Source organism: Equus quagga, chromosome 5 (genome assembly GCF_021613505.1).
Source record: "Equus quagga isolate Etosha38 chromosome 5, UCLA_HA_Equagga_1.0, whole genome shotgun sequence".
NCBI classification, from domain to species: domain Eukaryota; kingdom Metazoa; phylum Chordata; class Mammalia; order Perissodactyla; family Equidae; genus Equus; species Equus quagga.
In genome coordinates this window covers 46,838,443-46,866,031 of record NC_060271.1, presented here as the reverse complement: position 1 = coordinate 46,866,031, position 27,589 = coordinate 46,838,443, and the positions used below count along the sequence as shown (strand labels likewise).

At 56.9% G+C, this 27,589-nt stretch overlaps 1 protein-coding gene across 7 annotated transcripts in view; it reads left to right on the top strand.

Moving 5' to 3' along the window:
* PRDM16 (PR/SET domain 16) overlaps positions 1-27,589 on the top strand; it is a 345,259-nt gene that overhangs the window by 211,080 nt on the left and 106,590 nt on the right. The window contains exon 1 of one of the 7 annotated variants that reach the window (XM_046661929.1): positions 12,819-12,846. The exons of the other annotated variants lie outside the window; for them this stretch is intronic. The gene's annotated coding sequence lies outside the window, so the exon portion shown is untranslated. Of the gene's footprint in view, positions 1-12,818; positions 12,847-27,589 lie in introns of those variants that run through there. 7 annotated transcript variants of the gene reach the window in all.

The following is a 27,589-nucleotide window of genomic DNA, read 5'->3' as shown; positions in this document are numbered from 1 at the left end:
GAGCGAGGGTCAGCTGGAGAATCTGCAGGTTAGTGAGCCCCCCGGAGTCCTAAGACCCCCCACAGTCTGAGGCCCAGCTGCCTCGAGGGAGACTGCAGGCAGACAGACCCCAAGGACACCCAGCTTTTGGGCCTCGTTTTAGGGATCTGTAAGATGGGTCACATACCGCGTGGCAGTCAGAGTGCTAACGCCTGTGCACCTGAAATGCCTATAGATGCTGTTTACAGACTCACAGGTGCATGCCCATGTTGTGCCTCCACCTGCAACGTGGACCCCTGGCCCCCACCTGTCTCTCTGTTTGGTGCTTCCTGAACCGGCCCTGCCTTCCTCCCACACCACGGTCCACGCTGCACTGGGGCTGGGGGCTGAGAGTGAGGGACATCTGTCCTGGCGCCACAGTCAGCATTCCTATGACGCCAACGGGGCGCCAGGCTCCTGAGCTTGGCCCCCAGCACTCGTGCAGGGCTCCCCGAGAGGGCGGGGCTCCTGGCATCTGAGAGTAGAAATAGGAACGAATAAATAAAAGATCAAGCCTGCCAGCCCCGCACGGCTTCCAGCTCCCTGCAGTCTTCCTTGTGATGGCCTGACACGAGAGGGGGTCTCAGCATCCCCATTTCACAGGTGAAGAAACCGAGGCAAAGAGAGGCCAGAACCTGCACGGGTTCACACAGAGCCAGCCCAAACCCCAGCGTTCCCAGACCTGATCATGGCCTCAGCCTCTCACTCCTGCTCTTCACGCCGTTTCTGAGCCTGAACCCCAACGAGTCCAGCAGCACCTCTGTGACAGAGACAGAAGGACAGCCTCTAGACAGCCCTGGGGTGACCGTCACTAAAGAAGGCGTGTGGATCCCACCCCGTCCCCTGAACGCTGTCCCTTCTGATGACAAACCGCTGGACCCGAGTCTGCTCGGCACTGGCTGAATGGAACACCATCCCCACAGCCACGGAGAAGAATTGGGCCCCAGGAGGACTCACGGCAGAGGAAGAAACCCAAGATGGCGGCCGAGGATCGCAAAATATTGCAAAATTTTCCGAGGCAGGCCCTATTAGATCCCTGAAATGGGATACGCAACCTGAACTTGGCCACATAATACGGCTCTGTCTGGGACGGGCCGGGAGCGCCGGGGACCCAAGCAGTCTGTCAAAGAACGATAGTTACGGAAATTAGTGGTGCAGAAATCCGTCCCCATCATTCATCAGAGGCCTTATTAACTGTCCTCCGATGTGATAGGAGCAGCCTGGTCTCCTGACTTCAGGGGCCTGGGAGAGGCCGTCCTTGTCCTCAGCTATGAGGAGAGGTGCGGGAGGAAGCCCAGGAAGCGCTGGCTGCATGCACCCCTGGGGTCCTGGCAGTGCAGGTCACAGGGTCGTGTTGTGAGCATTGGAAGTCATGAGGCAGGGCATGGACGAGCGCGTCTGCGGCAGAGCATGACCCATGCAGCCTTGTTGGGGCAGTGATAACACAGCGCCCCAGAGAGGAGGACAGCCCCGGGGGCAGGCACCCCAGTGGTCAGGGTGTCCCCTCGGAAGGGCAAAGTGAAGGCCACAGGGAGCCCTGGAGAGGCCGGGTCACCCGCTCACCTGCTGGGGGGTCCCACCTCCTTGAACCTCAGTATCTTCATTGGCACTGTGGGAATTCCCATGCAGGTGAAAGGAGTTAACAGGAAAGACCCTTGACCCTGGCAGGACACCCACTCAACATCATCCGCTTTGTCATCCTTCCAGCAGCCGGCACACCTGGGGGCTGGCCCCAGGGTCCACAGGCTCCTCCCCTGATGCCCCATCTCCTCATGTAGACGGCTCACCAGCCAGCGTGGGACACCGCATCCCCAGCCACCTGCTGCCCATTAATGGAATGAGGGCCCATTTTAAAAAGTTGTCAGAGCTGAAAGCACCAAATAAATGCCGTGCAGGTGACGGGTCGAGGCTGCAGCTCTGGGCGTCACCTGGGAACTTGTGAGAAGTGCAGATTCTTGGGGTCCAGCCCAGACCTTCTGCGTGGAGCCCTCGAGGGTGGCCAGCATACCCTTAACAAGCCACACAGTTGTCCCATGCAGTGTGAGACCCTCCGCAGGGGACACAGAAGACAAGGCTGGTTCCAGCTCCTGTTTTCCAAGGCTTTTCTCTGCGGCGGGAACAAAGGCCTCCCACTGCTCGGGACGCACCAGGGAGCTCTCAGCGCCCCTCCTGGGCCGTCTCCCCACCCCACAGCGGGCACGTTCCCACCAGGGCTCCCCTGGGGCCTGGGCCCCCCAGCATGCCCCTGTGTCCCGCCGGTGTCGGGCCGGCGGCGGGAGCCCGGTGTGAAGGCGCTTGCTCATTTCAGAAGGACTAGCTGAGAGGCCAAAGTCTTGGGCCGAGGAAGCCTTGGCAGGATGCTTGCCTTTCAAGGTCGTGCTGGTGACCTTCCGCCCATGACGGATTTATTGAGGGGAAAACATGTTGAGTTGTTTTGTCCAACAGTATCGCCAGAAGGAATCTCCCGTGGCCAGGCCTCAGGCCTATTACTCAACACTCGCATTATTACCCCAAAAAGTCAGACAAGAGAGACAGAGAGAGGGAGAGAGAGAGGGAGCCCGCGGAGGTGATAACTCATCGGGGAGGGGGCGCGGGTTTCCAAATCTGTTCCTTTTTAGCCCCTGTGAATCAAAGAAGCGTCCGGCTCTTGGGGGCCTTTGATCCTCCTCCCGAGCCCGCAGTGTCTCCACCTACGGAGAAACAGCCGGCGTGGAGAGATAAACGGCACTTGAGCGTCGTGCTCGCCCGGGCTGCACCGCTATCTGCTTCCCCGAGTGTTGAAAAGAGCTCTCTTGGCAAGTAGCGCGCACGTAACCTTCGCCCTTGACCGCGCTGCCTGGTGGCAGATAAAAAGTTGGGGGTGTCGAGAAGGGAAAAGGAAGGGAAAGGCAATCTGCCCACCCCCTAAAAGAAAGATGAGGCTGGCCGGCGTGGGAAGGCTGCGGGCTTGCTGCAGAGCTGGGGGACCCTAGGAGGCAAGAATCGGGGGGTTGGTGCAGAGGGAAAGACGGGAGCTCGTCTGCACGTCTCCCACCAAAACATCACTTGGGGGATCAGGAAACAAACCCCACAATCAAGCGATGAAAAATCGTACCCCGGAGTGTCTTCAGAAGGGCCGCGGTGGGCCTCCAGCAGCGGAGGGGCGATGTAGAGGAGGGGTTGAGGTTTTCCAGCTCTTCTTGCTTGAACTGTCCCGGACGGAGGCGTCCGGCTCTGCTGCATGAACTCGGCCTTTGGCACAGCCTCAGTTCAACTGTCTTTCCACAGTTAATTACCAGGACAAGGGACGCATCTGTGTCAAGGCTTTCAGAAGAGCAATTCGCCCCATGAGGATGGGGACCGGATCCTATTGACCCCTTACCCCACTCTCGTGCTTGGCACATGGTCGGGGCTGAAAGGCATTTGAACGAACAGCATTCATGCTTGAACAGAATCGCCAGCGGAGAAGGTTCCTGTCTGGGGAGGGAGGAGCCCTCAGGGGTGTTCCCTAGAAAGCCAGGTGTCCCGCTCCAGGGAGCCAGGTTCCCTCTCCACCTGAGAAGCGGGCTCTGGGGATGGAATTATGGTAATCAGGGCCCACATTTGCATCTCCATCCCAGGCGCATCCACTGCGTTAGAATGAAACCTTTGAAAATCGCCATGGACACTGGTTTTGATAATAATATGTGGGTAAAGGTTGTATTGCTCTCTGAGCGGTGATTCATCCATCTGTGAAGCAGGACAAGGCAGTAATAGGAAGGAGCCGATCGCCAGGGGCAAAGTTGGAATGCAAGCTCATCAGAGGCAGGGAACTCGGCCTGCGCTGTTAAATAGAATTCCATTATTGTTTCATAAATAGAGAGATTGAAGTGCCCAGGCCAGGAACCGATGATCATAGGGGATTGCGTTTTAGCTAAACTCGCGACTAGTATTTGTTTTGAGTAAGTGGTTGTCTCGGCTAATAGTAGGGTATTTCATTGTTAAGAGCTTGTTGAATGGGATTTATGGAAGAGTCCTGTGCGGCTGTTTGTGCAGGATGCTCGGCGCTCGCTGGGAGATGGGGCCTTGGCTCCGACGTTGCTCCATCTCTCGCGGTTTCTCACCATCTCTTGGTTAATGTCACCCCTTGAAAACGCAACAGCGTGGTCCGGCCCCTGCAGGTCCTGGAGTATCTGAAGGGCACGGCCCACAGCGCAAGGGCAGCTCCCAGTAGGTGCTCAAAAAGTGTGTGCGTGCAAGCGTGCATGTGTGTGTGTGTGCGTGTGTGTGTGCATGCTCGTGTGATGGGGTGTGGGTTTCTGGTTTCTCTTCGAGAGCCTCTGCTGGGCCGCTTCTCTGCTTTCCTCGGGACCGGGTGTCCCTCCTGTGTGCCCACCTGAGGGAGGCAGCAGGTGACGAGATCCAGGGAAACAGGTGAAGCGCCATCAGGTGGAAAGAGCTTCCCTTTCAGGGCAGAGCCTGGCTCAGAGGCGTCCCCAGAGTGGAGAGGGCTGTGCGCCCCCAGCCTTCTCCACGAGGCCCCCCACAGAGCTTCTTGTGCACGGGGGAAGCAGGCAACAGGCTGGATCCCTCTCTGTGTCTGTCTGGAACTGGCTGCAATTTCAGCACCTCCAGAGGCCTTGACCCTACGATTCGGGTGTCCCCTCAGCTCACCTAAGGACCCTGGTGGACGGGGACCCCAGAAGGCCTCCGAGTTATCCCCAAATAGCCAATGAGGCCCAGTGTGGCAGCGCCAGCCCCTCTGCTCTGACATCAGAGGTGTCGCTGGGCTTCTTTGAGGTGCTCTCCTGCCTGTGGGGCCCAGGCTGGCCTTTAAAAAGCCGCCTCTCGAGGGACTCCAGCTTCCGGCCGACCCCACCACAAGTCCCGTATCCGGCCGTCTTTGCATTCATGGGAGCTGCTGATGCGGGAGGGCTGGCAAGCCCCAGTGTATAGGAGAGGCCAGGCTTCTGCTGCCAGTAAGACAGTTACAAGATGGTACCCAGGACAGACGTCAGACGGCGGGCAGGAGGGCCGGGCTGTGGGCTTAACCCTGCTGGCCTCAGTTTCCCCTCTTCACATGGGCTAGTCTGAGAAGAGGGAGGAAGGTGTTGTGGTGGTAAGAGAAAGGGGGAAAGGGTCCCTTTGGACCCCTCACATTGCCTGTCCCTTGGGCCTGCCCATGATGAGCTCGTGGAAGTGACTGTCATCTCCGGTCCCTTGCTGACCTCTGGCGCCCCCAGCTCCGAACCCTGGGAGCGTCAGCGCCGTGGGAGATGGGAAGATGGCCTCCTGTGATGCAGGTGTGCAGCCCCCACTCTCATTAAAGGTAGCCGTGCACGTGTGCCGGGGAACAAAGGGCCCCTTCACTGTCACCTCCCTGGGGGCCGGCGCTGGCCCCCGCCTGTAACCGAGGAGCCGCGCTGCCTCCACTCCCTCCGCACCGTCCGGCTCCCGAGGCCGTACGCCACAGCTCGCCCACTGCAGGCTTTGTTTAGTCTGGGTTTCTGGGCGTTGGGCTCTTTTTTCCTCCAAATTCTTCCAAAATTCTGTAGGCTGAAGACACCACTCATGCAGCCCAAGGGGAGAGTAAATAGCCCTTCTCGGTGGAGAAGTTCCTGTCTCCCCCGAGGGCGATCATGGGTCTGGGGGGCGGGGGGAACTGGAGCATGACCCCCCGCCCCCCACAGGAAGGCATGGAGCCGGCATCTGTGCTCCCAAATCAAGCCAGAAACTCTTGGGGGGGCGGTGTTCCCAAGGGCCCAGGAGCAGGAGGAAGCGCTCAGGCAGCTCCCCTGTGATCCTGAACTCAGGGCTCCTCAAAGGGAGGGAGTCTCTTCAAACCACGCCTGACTTGCGTCTGCTCGAATCCTTGTCCAAGGGCCTCCCTGCCTTTGACCCTGTGTCAAAACCGTGGCTGCATGGTCCTGGTGGGGGCTTCCTCAGTGGGGACAGTTCTGCTCTTGGTTGACTGGCTCCGGTGGTTTCAAGGACCTTGTCTGACGCCCCTGTTGAGAGGCCCTCCAGCCCGGCCCCATGCGGAGACACAGGTGCTCTCCTCCGCCTGAAGTGATGTGGTCCAAGTCTCTGTGGTCCCAGAGGCGGCTTTCCCGTTAAATTAGGCGGGATGAGGTCAATGCTCCCGTTCACCCAACAAATACCTGTGCATCTTCCACTCTGGGCAGAACTCTGGGCTCCAGGAGGAAGCGGCGGCCTTGCCTTCGAGGAACCTGTACCAGAGGCAGGCTGGGAGGGACACAAAAGGTGATTGAGTGCCTCATCTTATTTTACGCGCAAGGAGGAAAGGGGCCAGGAGTGGCTTCCAACAGAGGCAGGCCTGCTGTGGGGCCTCACGGACAGGGAAGGGGGCCAGGTGTCCTTGTTGGGGGGGGGGGGAGAAGGGCCAGAATATTGAAAGCTATGGGCTGGGAAGGAGGGCCAGCTTCTTTTCAAGAAGAATCTTTTCATGAATCCCTCGTGTACTGTTTCCAAGCACAAGAAAAGGAGAGAACAGCTGAGTGGGTCAGATTTGGGACTGACAACTCAACCGCCCTCAAATTCACATCTTTCAGCCCGCGACCTGTCCACCCTCCACCCGAGCGGTGCTCCCGGGGGCGGCCTGCTTTCCATCTCCCCTCGCAAGCCTGGTGGTCCGTTCCGATCTCCCCGCCCTGCAGTGGGCACTGGGGTCTGCGGGACGGGTCGTGCTCCATTTACAGTGCTCTCCCAGCACCTGGCACAGTGTCCTGGGCCCGGGGATCCCTTGTCCATGTCTGTGAGGGGTTGGAGGGTACAGGGTGGTGTAGGGGCAGCAGGCAGAAAGGATCAGGGCGGGGGGCGAGTCTCCTGGCATCAAACCAGACCTAGCGCCTGCGGACGGCTGCCCTTAGCGCCACCGCCTGGGAGCGCAGCAGGGGAACAGAGGGGAGCCTGAGAAAGGCGCCCCCAGGTAGGAGGGAGCCGAGAACGTGGCCCAGAGACCAGAGGAGAAAGGAAATCCAGCATCCAGCCCTGCAGGAGGGAGCTAGGCCCAGAGGGAACCACAGCCAAACTGCAGCTCAACCTTCCCAGGGCGCTGCAGGGGCACGAGGGGCATGAGGAGAGGGAGACACTGGCAGGGCCACCTTAGGGACGGTTCGTGCAGCCGAACATCTGGGGCTTGCGAATGAGTGTAGAGTGACTGAGCATCTGCCTCCCTCAATAAGTGGGTTCGAGTCAGCTGTCAATCAGACCGTGAGCCGCAGGAGACGTTCCCACTGCAATGCCCCCAGGGGTCTGAGTTCTGCTCTCGAGGTTCTGAGTGTCCAGCATCCACGTCCCATCGCCTTGCAGGCGTGACCCCTAGAGCAGAGGTTTGAGCCACAGCTTATCTGTGACGATTGACGTGGTCCAGAACTGCTCTGTCCTCTGCAGGAGCCAGGAATCCAATGCAGCCACTGAGCCGTGAAACGTGGCTAGTAGAACTGAGGCACTGAAGTTTCATTTTAATTATTGTTAGTTTAAATGGCGCCCCAGTGGACAGGACAGCCCAGGATTGTGGGTCTTTGCTTCCTAACAGCACTTTGTAGGCCCTCCACAAATGACCGTGGCAGTGGCCTGGTTGTGTGGCTTCCATGTCGCAAATCGCGCAAGACAGCTCCTTCCAGTCCGAGCTCCAGAGAGGCAGCTGAAGCTGACCACGGAGGGCTGCTCCAGCAAGACGCATGTCCACAAGAGACTCTCTTTCTTACACTGCTGCCGTTCTGTCGACTGGGGTCTGGGGACCGGCCTGGACCCCGGCTCTGGGGGTTGGGTAGAAAGGGGCACAGGAACCCCGTGGACACGCCAGCTGGAGCTGTTGGAACCACGGAGAGGAACCTGACGCTGCTCTGGTTACATTTGGGCCAAAAGTCGTTCTCTCTTTTCACTTTCACTTTGCTGCAAGCCTTTCCCTTGAGCTTCAAGGGGTCTGTGCCTAATGGAGCTCTGAGACCACCGAGATGAGGTGCATGTTATCTTTGCAGTCCAGCCAGGGCCACCTGGAGTGAAAGCGCCAGACGCCGTCCTCCCGAAGTCATGTTCCGGCACCTCCCACCACGGCACTGACTCTGCAGTTGGGGAGAATATCTTATTGTGGCTACTGGTGTTTCCAGCCCTTTCCTCCTTTTCCGGTTTGTGAACATGTGTCCTCTTCCAGCAATGACTGGTTCACAGTGTCTGAGGAACGATTGTGTGATGAGGGCGCGTGGATCGTGGGTGAGGCTTGGTTGCCCCACGTCTGGTTCTGCCAAGGTCTGTGCATGATCCTTAGCATTTCCTTTGGTTTCCATTCCTGTTGTTATTAGTTTTTCTGTCTTGTGCTGCATGCCCCATGCGTGTGAAATACCTTAATCCATCTACTGAGCGAGAGATGGGCAGCTTCCCTCAGCAGCTTAAATCTCCTCCAGACCTCGGTCCTTCCTTCCACACTGCACGTGAGGACTGTGCCCGAGCAGAGGACATCCACTCACAGTGGCATCTGTTTGCTTTCTGTGCTTATCACCTACAAGTGTAACTGCCTGTTCCTTGTGCCCAGCCCCCCTCACCCAAGCGAGTTTCTCAGAGACAAGGCTATAGCTGTGGACCCCGGAGCCTGACCCCGACAGGGTTCACGGGATACCTGCCAAGGAATGAACAGATGAGAAAGGAGTCAGTGTCTTCGAGGCTGGGGACACGAGCTTCAGAGACAAAGGGGAGTTTGGCTGCAGTCACTTTATGTGGCCACTTGATCACCAAGCCCCGACTGTCTCTGTATTTTCGAAGGAAGCATCTCGGTGGCCACATGCTTGGCCCAACGTGGCTTGGCTTGACGCTGAGGGCAGGAGGCAGCTCGCAGTGACATGGTCTCCCTAAGCCTCAGCTGTGGACTGCAGCCGGGCTGCGAGATGTAGAGCTGGTCAGGACAGCGTGTTTGCCGATCGACAGAGCGGACAGGAGGCGCGGCCAGAGGACAGCTCCATGCTTTGTCGGGTGTGTTATTACTTACCCCAAGCAAAGCCACTGTCCCAAACTGGCCTGGTGTCCCGGGCACTCCAGACGTTCACAGTCACACCTGAACCACACTCCTTGTCTCCCGGCTGCCTTCTTAGCCTGCCAGCTGAGTGTCCTTGAGACCAGTTATTCCAGCTGTCACCAACTCAGTGCGCTTCCCACCAGCCAAGTAGAGGCCTCAGAGGAACCCATGGATTCTGCAGAAACGCCTCCCAGCTTCTCCGGGTGGGAGCGCGTCTGGCTCTTGCTGGGCCATTGGGTGCAACAGGTGCAGTTCAGGCCAAATTTGGAGAGCCCACCGGCTGAGCGAGAACACGGGCGGCTCCGTTTGTAGACGTACAGTTGATTGTCATTATTCGTGTTAAGTTCTGTAAAGCTGCCCCGGACGCTGAATCAGTGAACACTGACCCCCTGCTCCTAGGGCACACAGCGGGCTAGGTTCCTGCAGCCTCTGGTCATGTCTTTGTCAGCTGATCAATACACAACCCTGTCTCGTGTGTGTTTCTGTTTAAAGACACCTTATTTAATACATGCTGTTGACTCGTTCGCTCCGAACTCACGAAACCAGCACTGCAACTTGCGCCGGCACAGAGCTCATCTCGCAGGTGTTTTCTCTGCGAGGCGTGTCACAGCGTCCCTGTGCTTAGGACACGAGGCAGCACTTCTGCACCAGGCTGGGGCCATTTTAAACAGAGAAATCAGCAACGAAACCCACAAAAATGCAAAAATCACGACACTAAATAGACTGTGAATGGGACACTTGGTTACAGCCCGAGAGCTGGAACAAGAAGGCAGAGCTTTGCCCCGCTCAACTCCCCTGGCAGCGGGCATGACAGAGACACCAGTGCTCCCGCCGTGCGTGCTCAGGAACGACAGCGAATGCACCACGGTTGTTGGTTTTGGGCTTACAAACACATTTTAGCAAGTGGGTGAATTGGCAAATACAGAATCTGTGAATAATGAGGATCAGCTGTATATAATATTGTGTATAAATATCAGATTTATTGAGGTATAATTCACACACCATAAACTTTACCCTTTTGAAGTGCACAATTTCGTGGTTTCCAGTATATTCACAGAGTGGTGCAACCGTCACCAGCATCTAAACTTAGAACATTTTCATCACCCCAAAAAGAACCCCGTCCCCCTTAGCCTCACTCCCAATTCCTCCCCCTCCCCCAGCCCCTGGAACCCACTTGTCCACTTTCTGTCTCTGAACTTACCTGTACTGGACATTTCAAATAAACGGGGTCGTACAGTAGGTGGCGTAATGTCTGGCTTCTTTCCCTGAGCTTCGTGGTTTTGAGGTTGGTGTACGTTGTAGCAGGTGTCAGGGCTTCAGTCCTTGTTAAGGCTGAATAATACTCCACTGCGGGGACATGCCACATTTGTTTACCCATTCATCTCTTGATAGACTTTTGGGTTGTTTCCACGTTTTGGCACCCGTGAACAGAGCTGCTAAGATGTTTGTGTACAAGTTTCCGCGTGGACTGTGTTTTCGTTTCTCTCGGTGTCCCCTGGGAGCAGGCTTGCGGGGTCACATGGTGACTCTATGTCCAACTTTTTGAGGGACTACCAGCCGTTTTCCATAGCAGCTGCCCGTGTTACCCCCCCACCGGCGGTGTCCAAGGGTCCGTCCATCTTCCCCTCTTCCTCGCCGGCACTGGGCATCGTCTGCCTCCTGGATAGGAGCCGCCCGCTGGGTGTGACATGTACCTCACGTGTGAGGCGTGTTTTGAGAGGTAGCACTAGGACTTGTGGGAGGAGACCAGCTTTGGGGAGCTCGGGGACAGCGAGGTGGGAGCCCGCCGAGACTTGGTGGGGTGGTCACCTCTGCGAGAGTGATGCTGCCTCTGAAATCGCAGGGAGAAAAGAAGGCGTTCCTCCCTGGAACTTTCTCTGGAGATGTCTTAGTCTGTCGAAGGCAAATTGTCACTCAAGACAAATGCCCACCCCATTTTGTGCAAACAAAGGGAGCCTTGTCATCCTCGGCATGTCAGAGCCACCGGCTTGCCTGACTCTCTGAGCGGGGGTGCGAGACGGAGCCCGTGACTGGCCACACCTCCAGGCGGGCTTCTGCGGGCATTTACGACGGGCCGAATAAGCTGGTACCTTAGGACCTGGTGTGATGGTGCCCAGCAATCGCTCACGGTCCCCTTCCCTCCTCCAAGTGTCCAACAAGCTCCGAACTCTCCAGACAGGGCAGGGGTGAACTCAGAGCACAGGGTCACCCCCGAGGCTTCCTCTTCCTCAGCTGCTGCACCGTGGCTGTCAGGGGAGCCTGGGGAGGCAGCTTTGGCCCCCAGGTCCTCCATGGCCCAGCCAGAGGAGGACGGGTCCACCTCTGCACTCAGACCCACAGAATGGACTGTGCGGAGAAGGGCTGTCCAGCCCATTGTCACTGGAGGGTCAACAAGCACACATCGCAGGTGCCATAGGCCGGACAGGGTGCGAAGAGGGGAGGAGACTGCCTTCCCAGCAGCAGAGAAGCATTTGGTCCTCTCGTGCAAGAACATTTCCATTAACATTCGCGGAGGACTCACTCCAGAAGACGTTCCCACGGACGCTTTGAAATAACAGAATTCCAGCAGCACAGCTGCAGTGGCTGCTGGAAACCGCGTACACACTGCACCATGCCAGCCAGGCCCAGGGTGCAGGAGGCGCTGCGCCGTCCCCAGGGACGAGCCTTGGTGCTTGGGAGGAGGGGGCCGGGCCTGCCCTCTGGTCTCTGCCGCAGGCTGGTCTCTGGTTTCAAAGTCCAGGGCCCAATGGGTGCACATCCAGCTACACAATGAGGTACAAGTAGATTTTCCCTTCTTTCTCTCTCTCTGCTGCTGCTTACTCATAGCCTCTTACATGTAGTTGATTTGGGCTGGAGTTCACCACTCAGTACGGTCCTTTGGCCGAGCATCGCAGCAGCAAAGCAGCATGACACACAGGTCCCAGAGCCCACAGGCAGGGCAGAACTCGAGGCTGGAAAGCCGTGAGGAGGTGCGAATCAGGCAGGATTGCTGGGCCTGGTGCCGTGGCTCTTGTGTCCCCCACGAGCCACGCTGCACACAGTGCTTTATCTACGCAGAACGCCCGCGACTGATGGCCACACCTGCTGGGGCAGAGCTGACATCCAACACAGGAGGAGGAACCCCTCCTGCATCAGAAAATGCACATGCCAGGCCGGGGTTTTGTTTTCCCCATTGGTGTATTTGCAAGCGCTGTGCTGCTCACCCGTCTGTGCCAGGTGCTGGGTTACGCGCCGGGAGATGCTCTCTACATCCTTTTCAAGTACACGTGTGCCTTCAGAGCCAGGCACAGGTCACCAACGACTGAGAAGCGTGTCAGAGTCCCCGGGCAGAGGCGTCCTGGCTCCTTCACCTCCGGGAAGGGCCTCGCTCAGAGCTGGCTTCCCTCCAGGCTGCAGGCACTTCTAACCAGCGTGGTTTTCCGAGGTCTGCGCCTCCAGCAAACCGGCAGCGGAAGGCAAGCGCTCACCACAGACAGCCAGGCTGCAGCGAGAGCGAGAGCCACCATGCATCCCAACAGCAGGGAGACCCCAAAACTGCAAGCAAGCTGGTTCTAGGAACCACTGGGGTGCGTTTGGAGTGGGGCAGCTCACTGTCACATGTAGAATAACCAAAGTTTTAATGATGGCCACACAGCAAGTGCTTTTCTTATCTTCTTATTCAGGAAACAAGGCACACGTTTTAGAAATTTTTCGTATAGAAGAACTGAGCGATTGAAAGGAACAGACGCTGTCTTACCTGGAAGACCTCGCGGTCCAGAACAGTGCCAGCACCAATGGGTTCTGGAAGGGTGAACTTTTTCGATCCCTGGACACAGACGTGGAGACGTATGATGTCATAGGTGCGGATCGCTCTGGGAAGATCCACCGTGCGGCCCGTTCCTGCACGAGGGGTAGGATGTTCTGGAGAAGTTTTAAGAATTCCACAGAAAAATATGAATGCTGAAAAGTATTTGCACCATGCAATAATTGCATTTTTAAAATGGCTTTATTGAGATATAGTTCACATACCAAACAATTTGCCCAGTCAAAATGTACCATCTGGGAAAGGCCATCTTGGGTTGGAATTACTAGGCCTTGCACTATCATCCTCTCACAGTCGTCCTTGCTCTCTGTTCTGCTGGGTGACCTTCTCCGAGGGTGGGTTCGCCTGCAGAAGGCTCTCCAGTGGAGGGAGAATCAGAGCGCCGCATGGCCTCCCTCACAAGCTCTCGGGGCTCTGACATCACTGACCTGATCCCTGCTCACCTTGGCTCCTGGGGGCCACATCTTGGGATCCCGCGTGTCTTTCCAGTGAGTGTCAGGCAGTGTAGCCCACCCTATGGCATCTTTCCTCCTCCAGCCCAACGCTGCTCATTCAGAGAGTACACCACTATGTGTGGCTTCGTAGGGCAACCAACCATCCCAGTTTGCCCATTTCTCCCCCTATTAGCACTGAAAGTCCCATGTCCCAGAAAACCCCTCAGTCTCCTGCAAACCAGGACTGTTGGTCCCCCTACAGATCAGCAGCGTCTGCAGACCGGGCACTGGTGGCTGCAGGGATCCTGGTGGCCCACCCCCTGCCAGTTTCTCCTGCTCCCCCACCAGGAGGTCAGTAACTGGGAGCACAAGTGTCTGTTGGGGAAGGACCCAGCTTCTATAGCACAAATCACCACGCCCACCGTCTCAGGTTTGCCCGTATGTCCTCATTCCCGGTTTTCTGGGAGAGCAGCGCGCCTGTAGCTCCCAAGCTTGGGCAGGGCTTTGCCGTATCTTCTTGCTTCTCTGAGAAAGAAGCAGACTCAGGGCCCGGATGCTGCCCGGCGAGGGGTCGGCTACGGATCTGGGCTTTAGCTAGACGGCTGGCTCGTCTTCCGATTTTACTACTTCCTGGCCGCGTGATCCGGGCGGGTGACGTAATATCTCTGTGCCTCGGTTTCTTCTCTCAGAAATGCTGAGAACAGTGCCTGGGCGATGTGGTGTCGTGTAACGCGCGGTGAGGATGAGGGATGGTGGCAGATGCACTGTGCCCAGTGGGGAAGCTCACATGAGGTCGGCCTTCCCTGTGGTCCAGGAGCAGCCCGTCCCGGTGAACCTGGGTTCACTTCTCTACGGGTTTAATTTTCCACGTCTTCTCCTTGGAAAATACCCAGCAACTCCCAACCCCGATTCCCCAAATCCTGTCTGTACCATCTCCAGCCCCTCACTCGTCCCCATTCCAGGTTTTCATTCCAAGGATGGAGAGAAACTGAGGACACCAGGCTTTCTGCCCTCCTCCCCCTCTCTTTCTGCCTCCTCGGTGCCTGGTTCCCGTTCTGGAAGGCCTTGGACTTCCGCTGCCTGTGGACAGGAACTCCCGCAGGCGAACTCTCGCCTGCCCACAGTGCGTCTGCTGTCTGCGTCCTTGGAGCAATGATGGTGGGAGGGTCGGTGGGGAGAACCCTGACTCTGACTGTCGGAAAATATCCCCTGTGCACTGATGTGAAATTCTGCTCAGGGCGCAGGGCCCCAGCCTGACACCTCCCTCCCATCACAGTGCAGGAGGGACCTGGCCGCTGGGTTCCCAGACGTGGGGAGGATTTCCATGGCTTCAGAGAGCCTTCATCCCAGCTCCGTTGCCTCTGGCAACTTTCTTGATTTCTCTGGGCTTCATTTGTCATCTATAAAATATCATAGAGACATAATGAGGACTAAGAGTAAAAAGATGGAGCTAGTAACCGTGCTGGCCTGGAGAAGATGCCCAGTAAATGTAAGCCACAACTCTTATTATTACTCTTGTTAGACTTATCACGTCCCTCCAGGGGCAGGGCGCCTGGTTCTTGGGGTCAGCCTTCCAGTGTGTCTGCTGTGACTCTGGACGCTGAGGCCCCTGCCCCCGAGCGGAGGCCTTCTGGAAGCACACTCTTCTCCACAGCACCCAGCGCAGTCGGGGGCAGGGCAGGGAGGGGGCCTTGGGGAGGAAGGAGTGGAGGCCACGGCAGAGCAGCGGGGTCTGAGAGGACCGGGCGCCTGTACCGCAGCCCCTCTGCACGACGTGTAGTACACAGCACCATGTTCAGACCACAGATTCCAGGAAAGCCCCAGAGCAGCCCCGATCCATGCAGGGGTCAGAGTGAGCCTGACCTCCAGCCAGAGGAGCCCCAGACCCCCAACTCACCAAGTGTAGTATGCACGTGTGTGCATCACATGGGGTGTATTTCAATCACTGTCCACAAGGCAGGTGCATTTTGTAATTCAAAGCTATCAGACGGTCCCATTCACACATCTGAGTTGGTTTGAGACTTAAAGCAGAGCGCGGTGCCGGGCCACTCAGGCACCAGGACCGCAGGCTGGGGCTCTGCCCTTGCCATGCCCAGCTGAGGGCCCTGGGATGGGTCACGCCACTGTGCCTCAGTTCCCTCCTCTGTAAAAGGGGCGTCAGAATGATGCTACCTCAGTAGTTACGGTAATGGGGGATTAACTGAGATAATACGTGGAAAGCCTCCTCGGATGGGAACCCAAAGGCAGGAAGCCCACAGTGAGCGAGAGCATCTCCCCATCCCTCAGCCTTTAGAGTTCAGTGTCCCTCCACCCATCGCCCCAAAAAGACCGGGGACCCCAGCCACACTCCTGCACACTCTCTCCTCAGCTAAGTGAGGTGACATTGGGCACCCGCCCTCCTTCCCAGGCTCTGACCTGGGGGCCTCCGAGCTGTCCAGGGGTCCCAGCCAAGCCCAGCCGGCGGGGAGGTCAGGCTCCCAAGGCACAGAGCCGTGAACCACTTGAGTCACTTGGTCGCCAAGGTCCGTGGCTGCTCCTCCTCCACAAGCTGGGCCAGTAAGCCCTTCTCACCGCAGGAGTCGTGGTCCTGACCCCAGCCCGGCCCCAGACTCCCTCGGCCCCTCATCACCGCTCTCACTCCTTCCCTCCTCTACCCCACTCTCTCTTGCCCTTCAGTTATTTTGGCGACTTTGCAGAACCTCAGATGAGGTGGCCCCTGGGAGGAGGGTCCCTGTGTGTGCATGCCTGCGTGGGCACACGTGTGCACGTGCATGGTCGAGCAGTGTGAATTGCCGTTGGCAGCGGGGTGCAGATGGTCCTCGGCTGGACCTGGCCCAAGGCCCCACGTCTCGGGGTGCCCGTCGTGTGTGGGTGAGGGTGTCGAGGCGGGGAAGGGGTTAACCTGTGCGGGCGGGCGCCGAGTCCTGTGCAGACCGAGCCGCCGTCACTTTCTGCTAATGAAAACCAGACCCGCCTGCAACAATCGCGGCAGTGTTAGCGCGGCTCCCAGGACGCATCTCTGCTGTTGCTCCCAGAGAGCAGGAGCGCCGTGCCCACCTCTGCGGCTTCGCTCTCTTTCGCTTTTGGAAACCAATAGGAGGAGCCAAGTCCAGAGAGAGATTCTTTATTTCTTGCCCAAATTGCCTGGAAACCTGCCCCTCCGTGGTCCCCGCCTCGCTGCACCCTGTGCTCACCGCTCCAAGGCACGGTCCTGGCTCCAAGGAAGCTTCCAGGCCATGCAGCCCTGGCCCAGTGGGCAGGTCTCAGGAAGTCAGAAGTGCAGTGGAAGAAAGAGAAGAAGTTATCAAGGGTCACTTACAGGCCAAGGACCAGGCCAAACATGTGTTCATGGAACCCTCACTCCGACCTTCTAACCGATGGGGAACCTGAGGCACAGAGAGGTCCAGAAGCTTGCTTAGGTGGCACAGCCAGGAATGGTGAGAACAAGAGTCCAGGTCTGCCTGAGCTTCACGGTGGCTGGTCTCTCCCCCAGGGGAGGATCCTGATTCCAGGCCACCTCCCGCCCAGGGAAGATGGGCCAGACATCTTTCTAACAAGCCTCTGGATCTCAGGAGCCCTGCCTAGCAGACAGAACCAGAAGGCCAGCAGCCTCACTGCCCCTGCCCCCGGGTCCCGAGAGGCTGCCAAGCCACCAGTGTCTGTGCAGTCCCTCCCAGATTCACAGGTCAGCTCCTGGCCAGCAATGCCCAGGCCTCAGAGGCTGGCCACAGGTTCAGATCCCAGCTTGCCCGTCCCTGGAGAGATGCCCTGGGCTCTGGTCCTGACTTCCATCTCCCCTGGTGTGAATCATGTGATAGTCAGGACCCCTGGTGTGGTCAGGATGGAATGAGATCGAGCAAGAAAGGGCCGTGCCTAGCCTGCTCCATCTCAGCACCCGGTAGGCGACAGCGGCGCCATCGGCAGCTTCACCCCTGTGGGGCTCATCTCTGCTTATTCGCATGCTCAGCCAGTGCCCAAGCCTGTGGTCAGTGTGGGGACCAAGAGGAAGCAGTCCCTGCACTCAGGAGCCCGCAGCCTGGCCGGGTTGGGGAGCAGCAGGCGTGTCCAGTTGGCTAGTGTGCTGAGTAGAAGGACTGGCCTGGGTGCTGGACTGCAGGCCCCTGTGGGGCAAGAGGCCACTGCCCCACCCTCCTCCGAACCTGGTCCTGGAGGATGGCCGCCACCCCTGCCATCTGCGCCCTGATAGCCCTGCTTCCCCTGGCCTGTGTCTGATCAGCATCACGCCCTCCGTGGAAAGTGTCATGAGCCCATCCGGGAGCCCGGGGCCAGCAGGTCTGGGCCACCACGTGGACAAGCTCAGCAAGGACTTTCAGGAGTGGACCCTCCAGCCTTCATGAAGCCCACCGACAGCCAAGCCGCTCTGCTCTGAAGGCTGGAATTTCAAACTTACACAAATATTCCAATGCTTTTCAAGCATGTTCCAAATAGACATTTATGTTGGCTGAGGCAGTATTTTCCTTTTATTGCTGTTATGAGATTCAACATTTTTCCAGAAATAACCTCTGAAAAGTGCGCCTGGATTTTGAACACGTGTGATCCTGACATACAAGGAGAGAGGTTTTTCAAAACACACACACACACGCATGTGTACCAGCGTGCATGCTGAGGGCACCCGGGGCGTGCATTTTAAAAAGCACTGCATGTGTTTGTCAGCTGGAGAGCCTGTAGGAGGGTCTGAGTTTTCGTGTCCAGGGGCCACGTTTGCGTGTGGCACTGCAGGCGTGGGCTTGTGGCTGTGTTCCACGCGGCATCCCCCCCGGGTGAGCCAGCAGACCTGAGATGCTCTGCCCTGTCATAAATGCCCTTCCGAGTGAGTGGATGATGAAGAGGATGTGGTTTCTGCCGCCTCAGCCACGGCCTTCTGCCCACGAAGCGAGAGCCACGGTTGAAAAGGAATTTAACTGCTAGCTGTCTTCGAAACACGTACCGAGACCCACTCTGCCCTCTGGAACCACCAGAGCTGGCTCCCCATTCGCTGTAACGATTAGTCATCACCAAAGTCGTGACTCAGAAAGGGAGAGCACAGCGTCCCAGCACGGCCTCTGAGCTGAATTTACCAGAAAGCTTTGTGAGGAAAGAGCCTGGCCGCTTATGGGTCAGCAGATTGAACAGCTCCCGGTGGGTCGGAGAAAGGAGGAGCGGAGGCCTGGTGGATTACAATGCCGTGTTCTGCCACTCACTCCGCTGGTCCCACCCCCGCCCAGTGTCCAGGTGGGAGAAAGGAAGTGGAAAGAAAAATTAAAATGGAAATGGAAACTCTTTTCCAAAATTAGACATCATCCCTTTTGGCCTGCTGTGCCATGGCCATCCAGGCTCCCCCCACGAAGACCCTCACCCCGGCCTCCGGAGGCTGCGTGGGCCCCTCCCCGCACGCCCCACTCTGAGGCTGGAATCGCCTCCCAGGGGCTTCTGAGCGCTGCAATCTGCTGACCCCAGGCAAACCTCGGGCTCCCGCTTGCACCGGCGAGTCTGGGATTTGCGAATGTGTGAAGGTATTAGCTGCCAGTTATAACTGGAACGCAGCCTAGAGGCCTCGCTTCTCCGGCAGGAAAGCTTGTAATGCAGCGAATCTGGACTTGGCCCAGCATTCAGAAACAGGAAGAATTAATAGGAGTAAATGTGAGCACTGTTAGCACTCCCGGCTACGATTTATTGCCGATGGTGGGGGAAAACATGGGCTGGTTGCAGAGTTTTGTCTATTTGAATATAAATTGTAATTAATGAGTCACCGAGTGTGGGACCCCAGGAAATAAGGTCCACCGACAGCCATTTACAGAGGCGTGTGACCACCTCTCGGTGACACGCCCTTCCTCCCACAGCGGGCTTGGGGTCGCGAAACAGACCCAGCCACCCCACCGTCCCTTAAACCTAAGGAAAGAAAGCCTGGTCCCGGGGTGGCTCGGGAAGCCCCGGGTGCAGTTGTTCTGGGGAGAGTGATGAGCGTGCACTGTGTGGTGGGAGGGCACAGACATTTGGGGACAGGGGACAGTGTGTCCGGGCTGTGGTTGGTGTGGGCTAGGCCACTCAGCAACACTCTCCTGGCTCTTCTCCACTCTGTCATGCCCAAGACTGTTTTTAAATGGCCCTGGAGAGACGAGAGGGAGAGAGAGCGTGTCCTTCTGGGGGTGAAGGGCTCGTTTGCACCGGGGCTGATCAGATGACGGAGAGAGCCCGCAGGTCAGAGAACATGAGGACGGGCTGAGGGAGCCTCTGGACCCTCCAGCCTGGTGAAGTCCCCCGGCTAGCCCGGGCCCGGGTATCTGCTGCCCCACGGGAGCGAACTTCATCTGCCTGCTCTCCTCTCTCCCTCCGTTAATGAAGGGAGGTTGGGGTTTTGTGTTGTTTTTTCCCCTAATCGTCTTCGCCCACGGAGCCAGTTTGTTCTCAGAAAAGGGCCCCCTCCTCCTCTTCTCCTGAGCTCTTTGATCTTCTGGTTCGGGTTCAGTTGCTTCGTTTTTTGCAATTACCAGCCTGGAGGGAGGATGCCCCTGACCTGCAGCCGCAGTCTGGCAGACAGATGGGACAGGAAACGGGAGTTTATTTCAGCCTTCGCCCCTATTCATCTTGGATAGATTACAACAGTAGCAGCTCCAAATGTCTTCATAGCCCATTTATGATAAAGCGATGCTAACATCACACAAGAAGAGAAATGTGCAGATTAGCGATATCCGGGAAAAGATGGATTGACTGAGTGCAGGGGATTGCTCCGCACTGGCCCCCTCCCCTTGCTCTCAGGAAAGCCCCCTCCATGGGGCACGATGGGAACCCCCACAGGGCACCATCAGAGACACTTGCTGCAGCCTCTTTCTCTCCCTCCCTGTCTCTCCTTCTCTCTCTCTCCCCACCCTCTTTCTTTCCTTCCTTCCCTCTTTCCCTCTCCCTGCATTCTTTGCCTTTCCAAGTTTTTGAAAGTCTGCAGGGCAACTCTGCAGCAGCCCAAATAAATCAAGCTGCCAGGGTTACTTCTCAGAAGGCTGGGGGTTTATATTTGAGTTTCAGGAAGAGGGGCAAATCCATCACCCTGAAGGCTGCGTCTATAGATTTTAAAGTTTGCTTGAATTATCCTGGGATGGGGGTTGCAGTGGAAGGGAAGTTTGGAAGAAAACCAAGGAGGACTGGCCGAGGAAGAGCTTCTAGCTGAAGGACACGGGCACATTTATAAGCCATCAATAAGAACCATTAAGACCCGGGCTTTCTCTTTGTTCTTTCTAAGAGGAAACACTTAACAAGTTGTTGTTCTTTGCTGTACTTTTTTAATGAGCCAAGAGAACATTGCTGCTGTCCCCCCATGCAGCCTGGAAAGGAGGGGCCCCAAGCTTTGTCTTCTGCGTTTTGCATCTTTTTCCTTTACATGAAAACTGACAAGAAATCCCCCCGTGAAGGAAAGCCGATCTGCCCAGGCTGGTTTCAAAGAGCTCCAATTTAGAGCATCCCCAGCGACTTCATTTCTAATCATGTTTTTACTTTCCTGGTCTCCCAATCGGAGACCCCCCCAGGTCACTCTGGTTTCTATTGATTAGAGCCTGCCCGGCTCCGAGGTGAGGCCCGGGATGAATGGGGGTGGGGGAGTGATGCGCTGGCGAGTGGCGGTGGCCCTGCCTAGAGAAGGTATCTGAGGATTTGAATGACATCTCAGGGGACAGTATCAGGCTTCCAAATTCCTTTCATCCATCAGATGAGAGAACAAGCCGTGGCTTTCAGTGGGACAGGGCTGGGGCTCTCTCCTGGAGTAAATGGGCTCGGGCCACACAGATAAAGAGCTTCTCCTGTTCCCTTTAAACCGTTTCAGGCAGGAGTCGTCTGTCACTGACTGAGGGCGGGTGGGGGCGGGGAGAGACCTTTCAGCTCTGATTAAAGTAGCAAGTTCAGGGCCACAGTGGAGCTTTCGAAAATCTTTCCAGCCCGTTTCCCGCTTTACTTACTGGTTTACCCCACACCACAGGGAGGGGGGCAGCTAGCCTTGCATACCAAAGGAAACCTTCCTTTTCCAAGGCGGGGATCAGGTCTAGCCAGAAAGAGCTCCAGGTCCCTCTGCTCCCAATTGCACATCCCTCCAGCTTCCAGGGAAGAATGAGTGCTTATTAAATACCAACAGTATACATCACTGGGAGGAAACCAGGAAGGTGAGAAACTGGGCAGAGGGAGTTGACGGTGTGGCAGGATGCAGTGACACAGTGTGGCGGGATGCAGTGGCACAGTGTGGTGGGATGCAGTGACACAGTGTGGCGGGATGCAGTGACACGATGTGGCGGGAAGCAGGGACACGGTGTGGCAGGATGCAGTGACACGGTGTGGCGGATGCAGTGACACGGTGACGCGGATGCAGTGACACGGTGTGGCGGGATGCAGTGACACAGTGTGGCGGGATGCAGGGACACGGTGTGGCGGGATGCAGTGACACAGTGTGGCGGGATGCAGTGACACGGTGTGGCGGGAAGCAGGGAGGTAGTGGGACAGGAAGCAGGGACACAGTGTGGCGGGAAGAAGAGATACAGTGTAGCCAGGAAGCAGTGACATATATAATGACCCAGACACAGGCCCGAGGCTCTCCACCCCTGGCGCACAGAAAGCACTGAGTAAACCTTTGCTCCTGACCCCTTATGGTTTGGCAGCATGGCCAGTTGGAGGACCATCGAGATCTCTCGCCACTTAGTGCAAGGAATGTTTGCCCCCTTGGCTGCCTGCTTTTATGACGTAAGCAGTCATCCCAGGGGACATTTCAGGCACTTACCTGGGGAGTGACAAGGATGAGATGAGGAGAAGGACAGTCCTAGTCAGACCCTCATTGACCCTGTGGGGGATCCCAGATGACGAATGTGGACAACCAGGTGCATGTTCTCTCTGGGTGCCCATTTCTGGCTTCATTTCTAAGCTGGGTGCGGGCCTGGGCCACAGGCTCCTGGCATTAAGGTGCGGGGCCATGGAAAGCCTCCGGGGCTGGGTAGGGCTGGGCTACCTGCGGCATCCTGCTTCCATCCAGATCCGACTTCCCCTTGAGGCCCAGACTTCTACGGTGAAACTACCATGGAGGTGGGTCCTGCTGCCACTCAGCTCCTCACCAGGACCTCTGACCAGCTCTGGCCTCCAGGCCCAGCCACTCAGGGGAAGCTCTCTGAGGGCAGGCCCAGCGGGGAGAGTGTCACCGGCCCCAAGCCTGCCCACACACCCCAGCCTCTTCCTCTGGACACCCCCAGTGCCGCAAGGGATGCACATTGCTTATAGGATTATTTCCTTTTAATAAAGACCCAAAAAAGTTTCCAAAGGCAAAATGACAGGCTGGTTAACTTTATATCCCAACTCCAGAAAGATACATTTTCCTCTTTGTAATGCACTAGTTAGTGGTTACTGGCACATTACATTAACTAATTTGAGATCGAATTATCAAATTTGCTCATTGCTGCTAGCGCTAATTTGAAACCTTACAATAAAGAAGGGTTTGAGAGGCACATGAAAGGCCGCCACCCACCGCGGCTCCGAGGCCCGTCCCCGGAGCATCACAGCGAGGCTCGCAAAGGGTTCGGGGTAATTGCAGTCATGAGCCGGAGTTGATTGAAGAAAATTATACCCCAGTTTTTTACTACAAGTTTTTTTTTGTGTGGCTTTTCTTAAATTATGCGGTGAAATTCAATTACAAGGGAAGACACATATAGGACTTTTAATAACTGTATTAAGAGCGTCTTTCGAGCTCCTTTCTGCTCCATCTTTTTGGGTTGTTAACCTACAGCTTTCTCAAACTTGTTTGTATTCTTGAGGAGTTTGGGTGTTGTGTGTTTTGTTTTTTTTTTAAGAAAATTATCTGGTTCAAATTCACTTTTTTCCATGTCATTTTTTCTTCTTATTCTTCTACAATTTAAACCAGAAAATGTGGGAAAGGAAGCTTCAGCGCACCATATATATGTGTGCGTGTGTCTATACACACACATACACACACATGTGTATAATTTCTTTTTAAACCTGGGGTTCTTGGCTGCATCCCTGCCAGACAAACTCTCACGGCCTTGAACTCCCCTGGAGGGTGAGGGATCTCAACAACCACATTTCCAAATTGCAAGTCACAAAAGTAAATTTATAAATTCTGAGCATCATCTGGATATTTAAGGCATGCCAAAAAGCAATGGAGGGTGTTTTTTCCCCACTTATTGAAAGATTTGTAACAATAGAAAGTCATCAAAACGCCGAGGGAGCTGTGCCTGCTGCCAGCGCCATACCCACTTTCCTCGGAAAAATGCAACTGGGAATGAAAAATAAAGGCCCCTGAGCTCTGTAATTAATTCATTTACATTTTTAATGCTGCAAATGGCTACAAACATGGCGTGACATTAGAAGTGACACCTGGGAATTCTGACCCAGTGCGTCCCGCTTCGACTGTCTGTCGGGGAAGTTGGAGGAGAGTGTTCCTCAGAACCCAGGGAGCAAAGGCACTCTGGGAGGCGTCTAGCGTGCACGGGGTCTGCCATGGTCAGGGGTCCAGCCTGCTCCAAAGGCCACCGCCGCAACCTCCCTGTGTCCAGCAGGAGCGGGGGAGCGAGGAGGACAGCCCGGAGCAGGGCTGGGATGTGTGGCTCGGTCAGTCTGGAGTATGGGGTCCTTCAGCTTTCTCTGAAAGTTGAGGGAAAGATTCGGAGCTGGCACTAAGGCTCAACATTTGAAGGGTGCGTCAAAAATGGTCACCATTCTCTTCTGACATGTTTGGGCACTTATTCTGCTCAGTCCAGCGTTCTCTGCCTTGGGACCATTAGCCTGTGGAGCAGGAGGAGAACGATGTGGGGCGATTCCCACAGAGCGAAGGAGAAGCCCAAGGCCATCGAACCAGGCAAGGAGAGAGTGTTGGGCAGACGGGAGAGAAGGCCTCCCAGGGTGGGGGTCGGCATCTTGCTGGCTGGCCCCTGGCTCCAGGGACAGAAAGAGGGTGGGGAGAGTTCTGAGCACTTGTCCGATCTCCCACCCTTGCTGCCCAGTTGGGGAAACTGAGGCCCAGGCATAATAATGACTTCCCCAGCTCAGGGGCAGAGCTGAGGCTCAGCCTAGCTCTGCGGGCTCTGATCTGGGGGGTCTTCCTCTCTCTGTGCCACCCAGCCCACCCACATGGCACTAGAAATCATTGTCCATGGGCAGGTATGTCCTTCTCCCATGGCTTTTGACGGCTTTTCCATAGAGCTTTGGCATCTCCGGCCCACACTTGCAAGAAGACAAGGCAGGACCAGCCAGGTTAAACTTATGGACCTTCCAGGCTCTGGGCAGCACAACTGGGTGCCTGGGGACAGCCATTGTCCCAGTCAGCAAGACGTTGGCCACATGTGGCAGGTGACTCTGAAGGGAGAGAGTAACAAGGCTGTCCCTTAGAGGAAGGTGCTTAGGGCTCACTGCCCACCCCGACGGCCAGGTACCGCCTCTTGAGAGGCCTGCTTCCTTTTTCCTAGATGCAGAGCTATGCAAAGTGTACACCCACGCCCTCTACTGTGTGTGAGCTGTACTGCAGCCAGAATAAAATGCACAGGTGTGCCAAATGAAAAGAAATATAAATTGGCAGAGGCAGGAGATAAAGTGCCGTTAGGGACCAGACCCTACAGGTCCCCAGGAATTTGAGTGTGGGGCATTGGCCTCTGCAAGGTCCAACTCGATGGTGGCTGGGGCTCTGTGTGTGTTTGTGCGTGCGTGTGGATGTGCACGTGCCGTGTGGTTGGGTGTCTTCACACGTATGGGATGAGCGTGTGTGTATGTGTGGGGGTGAGTGTGTATCTGTGTGTGAGGTGCGTGCGAGCATGGGGTGGGTCTCTGTAAAGGCTGAGGGCTGGGCTGCCTCCGGGGCACAGCCACAGGAAGCAGGGGTTCCAGTGCCTGTGAGCCACACACCTGCATCCTGGAGACCAGGCTCCTTTCCCAGGCGGCCCAGGTCACTGTTATTATCGTCTCAAAGCACAAAGTCTGTGCCTGTCCACCTTGACCCTGGAGGGGAAGAGAGAAGGGATCAGTAACGGGGACCTGCCCATCTGGGGAGCACCCTGGTCTGTGGAAGCCCACTGCCCTTCCTGCCGAAGCCGTGCCCCCGGGCACCGCACAAAGGTCCTCCCGAGATAAGACAAAGTTCTTTGATCTCCATCGATCCCTGCAGAGGCTTTTCCCGAAGCCGGGGTGACTCAGAGGCCCCAACTGTCCCAGCACAGCTGCCATCGTGACAGAAGAGCTTCCGAGCTATTCCTGCTCCTCCTCTGCTCCAGCCAGGCCCTCTGAGAGGAGATAGACGAGGCCAGGCCCTGGGGAGGGCCACAGGTTCCAGGGGGCATTGTGTATGCCTCCCTGCCCTGCGTCCTTTGTCCACCACCCCAGCTGGGCAGTACCCTGCCGTGCACCTGGGGGAGATGGTCAACTGCTCCTTCCCCGGGTGCACTTAGTCCCAGCACCAAGAGGGACGAAGGCCGGACACACTGTGCTTTGCCCTCATTACACACCATAGGGGGCAGCTTGGGGCCGTGTGCACACCACAGGATTGTCCCGAAGGAAAAAAAATTCAGGGAAATCAGAAGAGGGAAGGGTGTGAGGGTGGAAGTGCGTGGCAGTGTCCCCCCACAAAGCCTGCAAGCAGGCCAACCTGAGCAGGGGTGCGGGGAGACTGTGGGCGTGTGTGCACATATGTGTGCACACGTGTATATGCCTGCATGTGTGTGTGTGCATGAGGGGAGTATGTGTGAGCAGGATGGGCGTGGTTTTCTGTAAAAGCCCCTTGCTCACCGAGCTGCCTCCCGAGCTCAGAGACGGAGAGGAAGCAGGGCCTGGAGTAAACGGTCTGTTGATTGACTCAAGTTACATCATTTTCTTCCCCTGAAGAGCCTATAAATCTCACGCTTCTTGTAAAAACAGAACTTAAAAACAATTGAGACTCTTAGGCAGCCTGGCTCCAGCCCCTGTGGCCTGTGGACAGGGCCAGTGAGCGCTCACAGGCAGGCCCCCCTCAGGCCAGGGGGCCCCCACCGAACCCCACTCTGAGGCCGGCAGCCTGGGGTCCCTTGCTGTTTTGTGGGTGGGCCCAGACGTCACAGACAGGCACTCTGCGGCCACCAGCGCCACAGGCCCGGGAGCTGGGACAATGCCTCTACCCCAACTCCGCCCTTTGATGGGATGGAAACCGGTCCATTAGCATCTTCCTTTTCCCTCCACACTGCTGAGGACTCCCAATTCCCTGGGGAGAAAGGAAAGACAATTCCATCTTATTGTTGAAGTGGGAGTCTTGCTGTTCTGGACTTTCTGCTTTCCACCTGCGGTTGGTTAGTGGCGCTCCTACATTTCCATCTCTTGTGAGAAACAGCTCACACTTCAGGCCGCAGTGGGAACGACAGGCCATGGGTGCAAAGCGCGGGGCCCCAGGCTGGCGAGTGATGGGTGGAGCGCCGTCCCTGGGAGCCATCAGCTCTCCAGAAACTTTACTGTCACCCCAGCATGGCCAGCGGGGATGCCTCACGTGTTGGCTTCAGGGCAGCCTCGAGTCACACGGGGACCGGTCCCTGGTTGTCGGTGGACTTCTCATCAGCCTGCCCTGCATGTTTGGGGGGCAGAAATAAGATGCCATCGTCATCTTTTGAGACTTGGGGTTCCGTGAAGGCCCCGTCCATGAGCAGCCCTGCCCCCGCCGTATGGGACGCAGGGAACAGTGAGGTTGGAAACAAGACATCCACCGTCCCCAAGGCAGCTTTGAAAGTCGGACGCCCTGGATTCGGAAGAACTTGGAAAACATTAGCCTGCTCAGGCCAGGCGGCGGGTGGGCCGAGTTCCCGAGCCCTGACCTTCGTGCCGCGGGCACCCAGCCGCGGGCGGGAATTGCTGGGCAAGCTGACGGAGGCAGCACCTGTGCTGTGACAGGGAGAACACCTCCCTCCCGCCCTGGGAGCGGGCTGCTGTCTTGGGACCCCCAGGGGGCCCAGGGAGATGGATCAGCTGAAGGAGAAGGGAGTTTGCGGGGACCAGGGGGGACCCCACCAGCTGTGGGTGGACGCCTGTGAGCGCCAGCCAGGGGATCCCCGGCCCCCGCCCGGGCTGGAAACCAAACATGCAGAGTCATGAAAGCACCGTCGAGGGCGTGGCGTCCTGGCCGTACTTTCCAGAAGGCCTGATTGCCCCTAATCCAGAGCAATAAAACTGCGGGGCCTTGCATCCCAGAAGCTCATCAACAAAGAGGGCTTCTCCCCGAGTGTTTACAGCTTCTGGCGTGGCGGCAACGACGTGGTCGCTTATGTAATGATGTCAAAGAGCCCTTCTGCGCCCAGAGAGCCTCTGACGATCGCCGGCTCCCACATCCTGCGTCTCCCTGGGCGGCTGGGGCAGCGGGGGGGG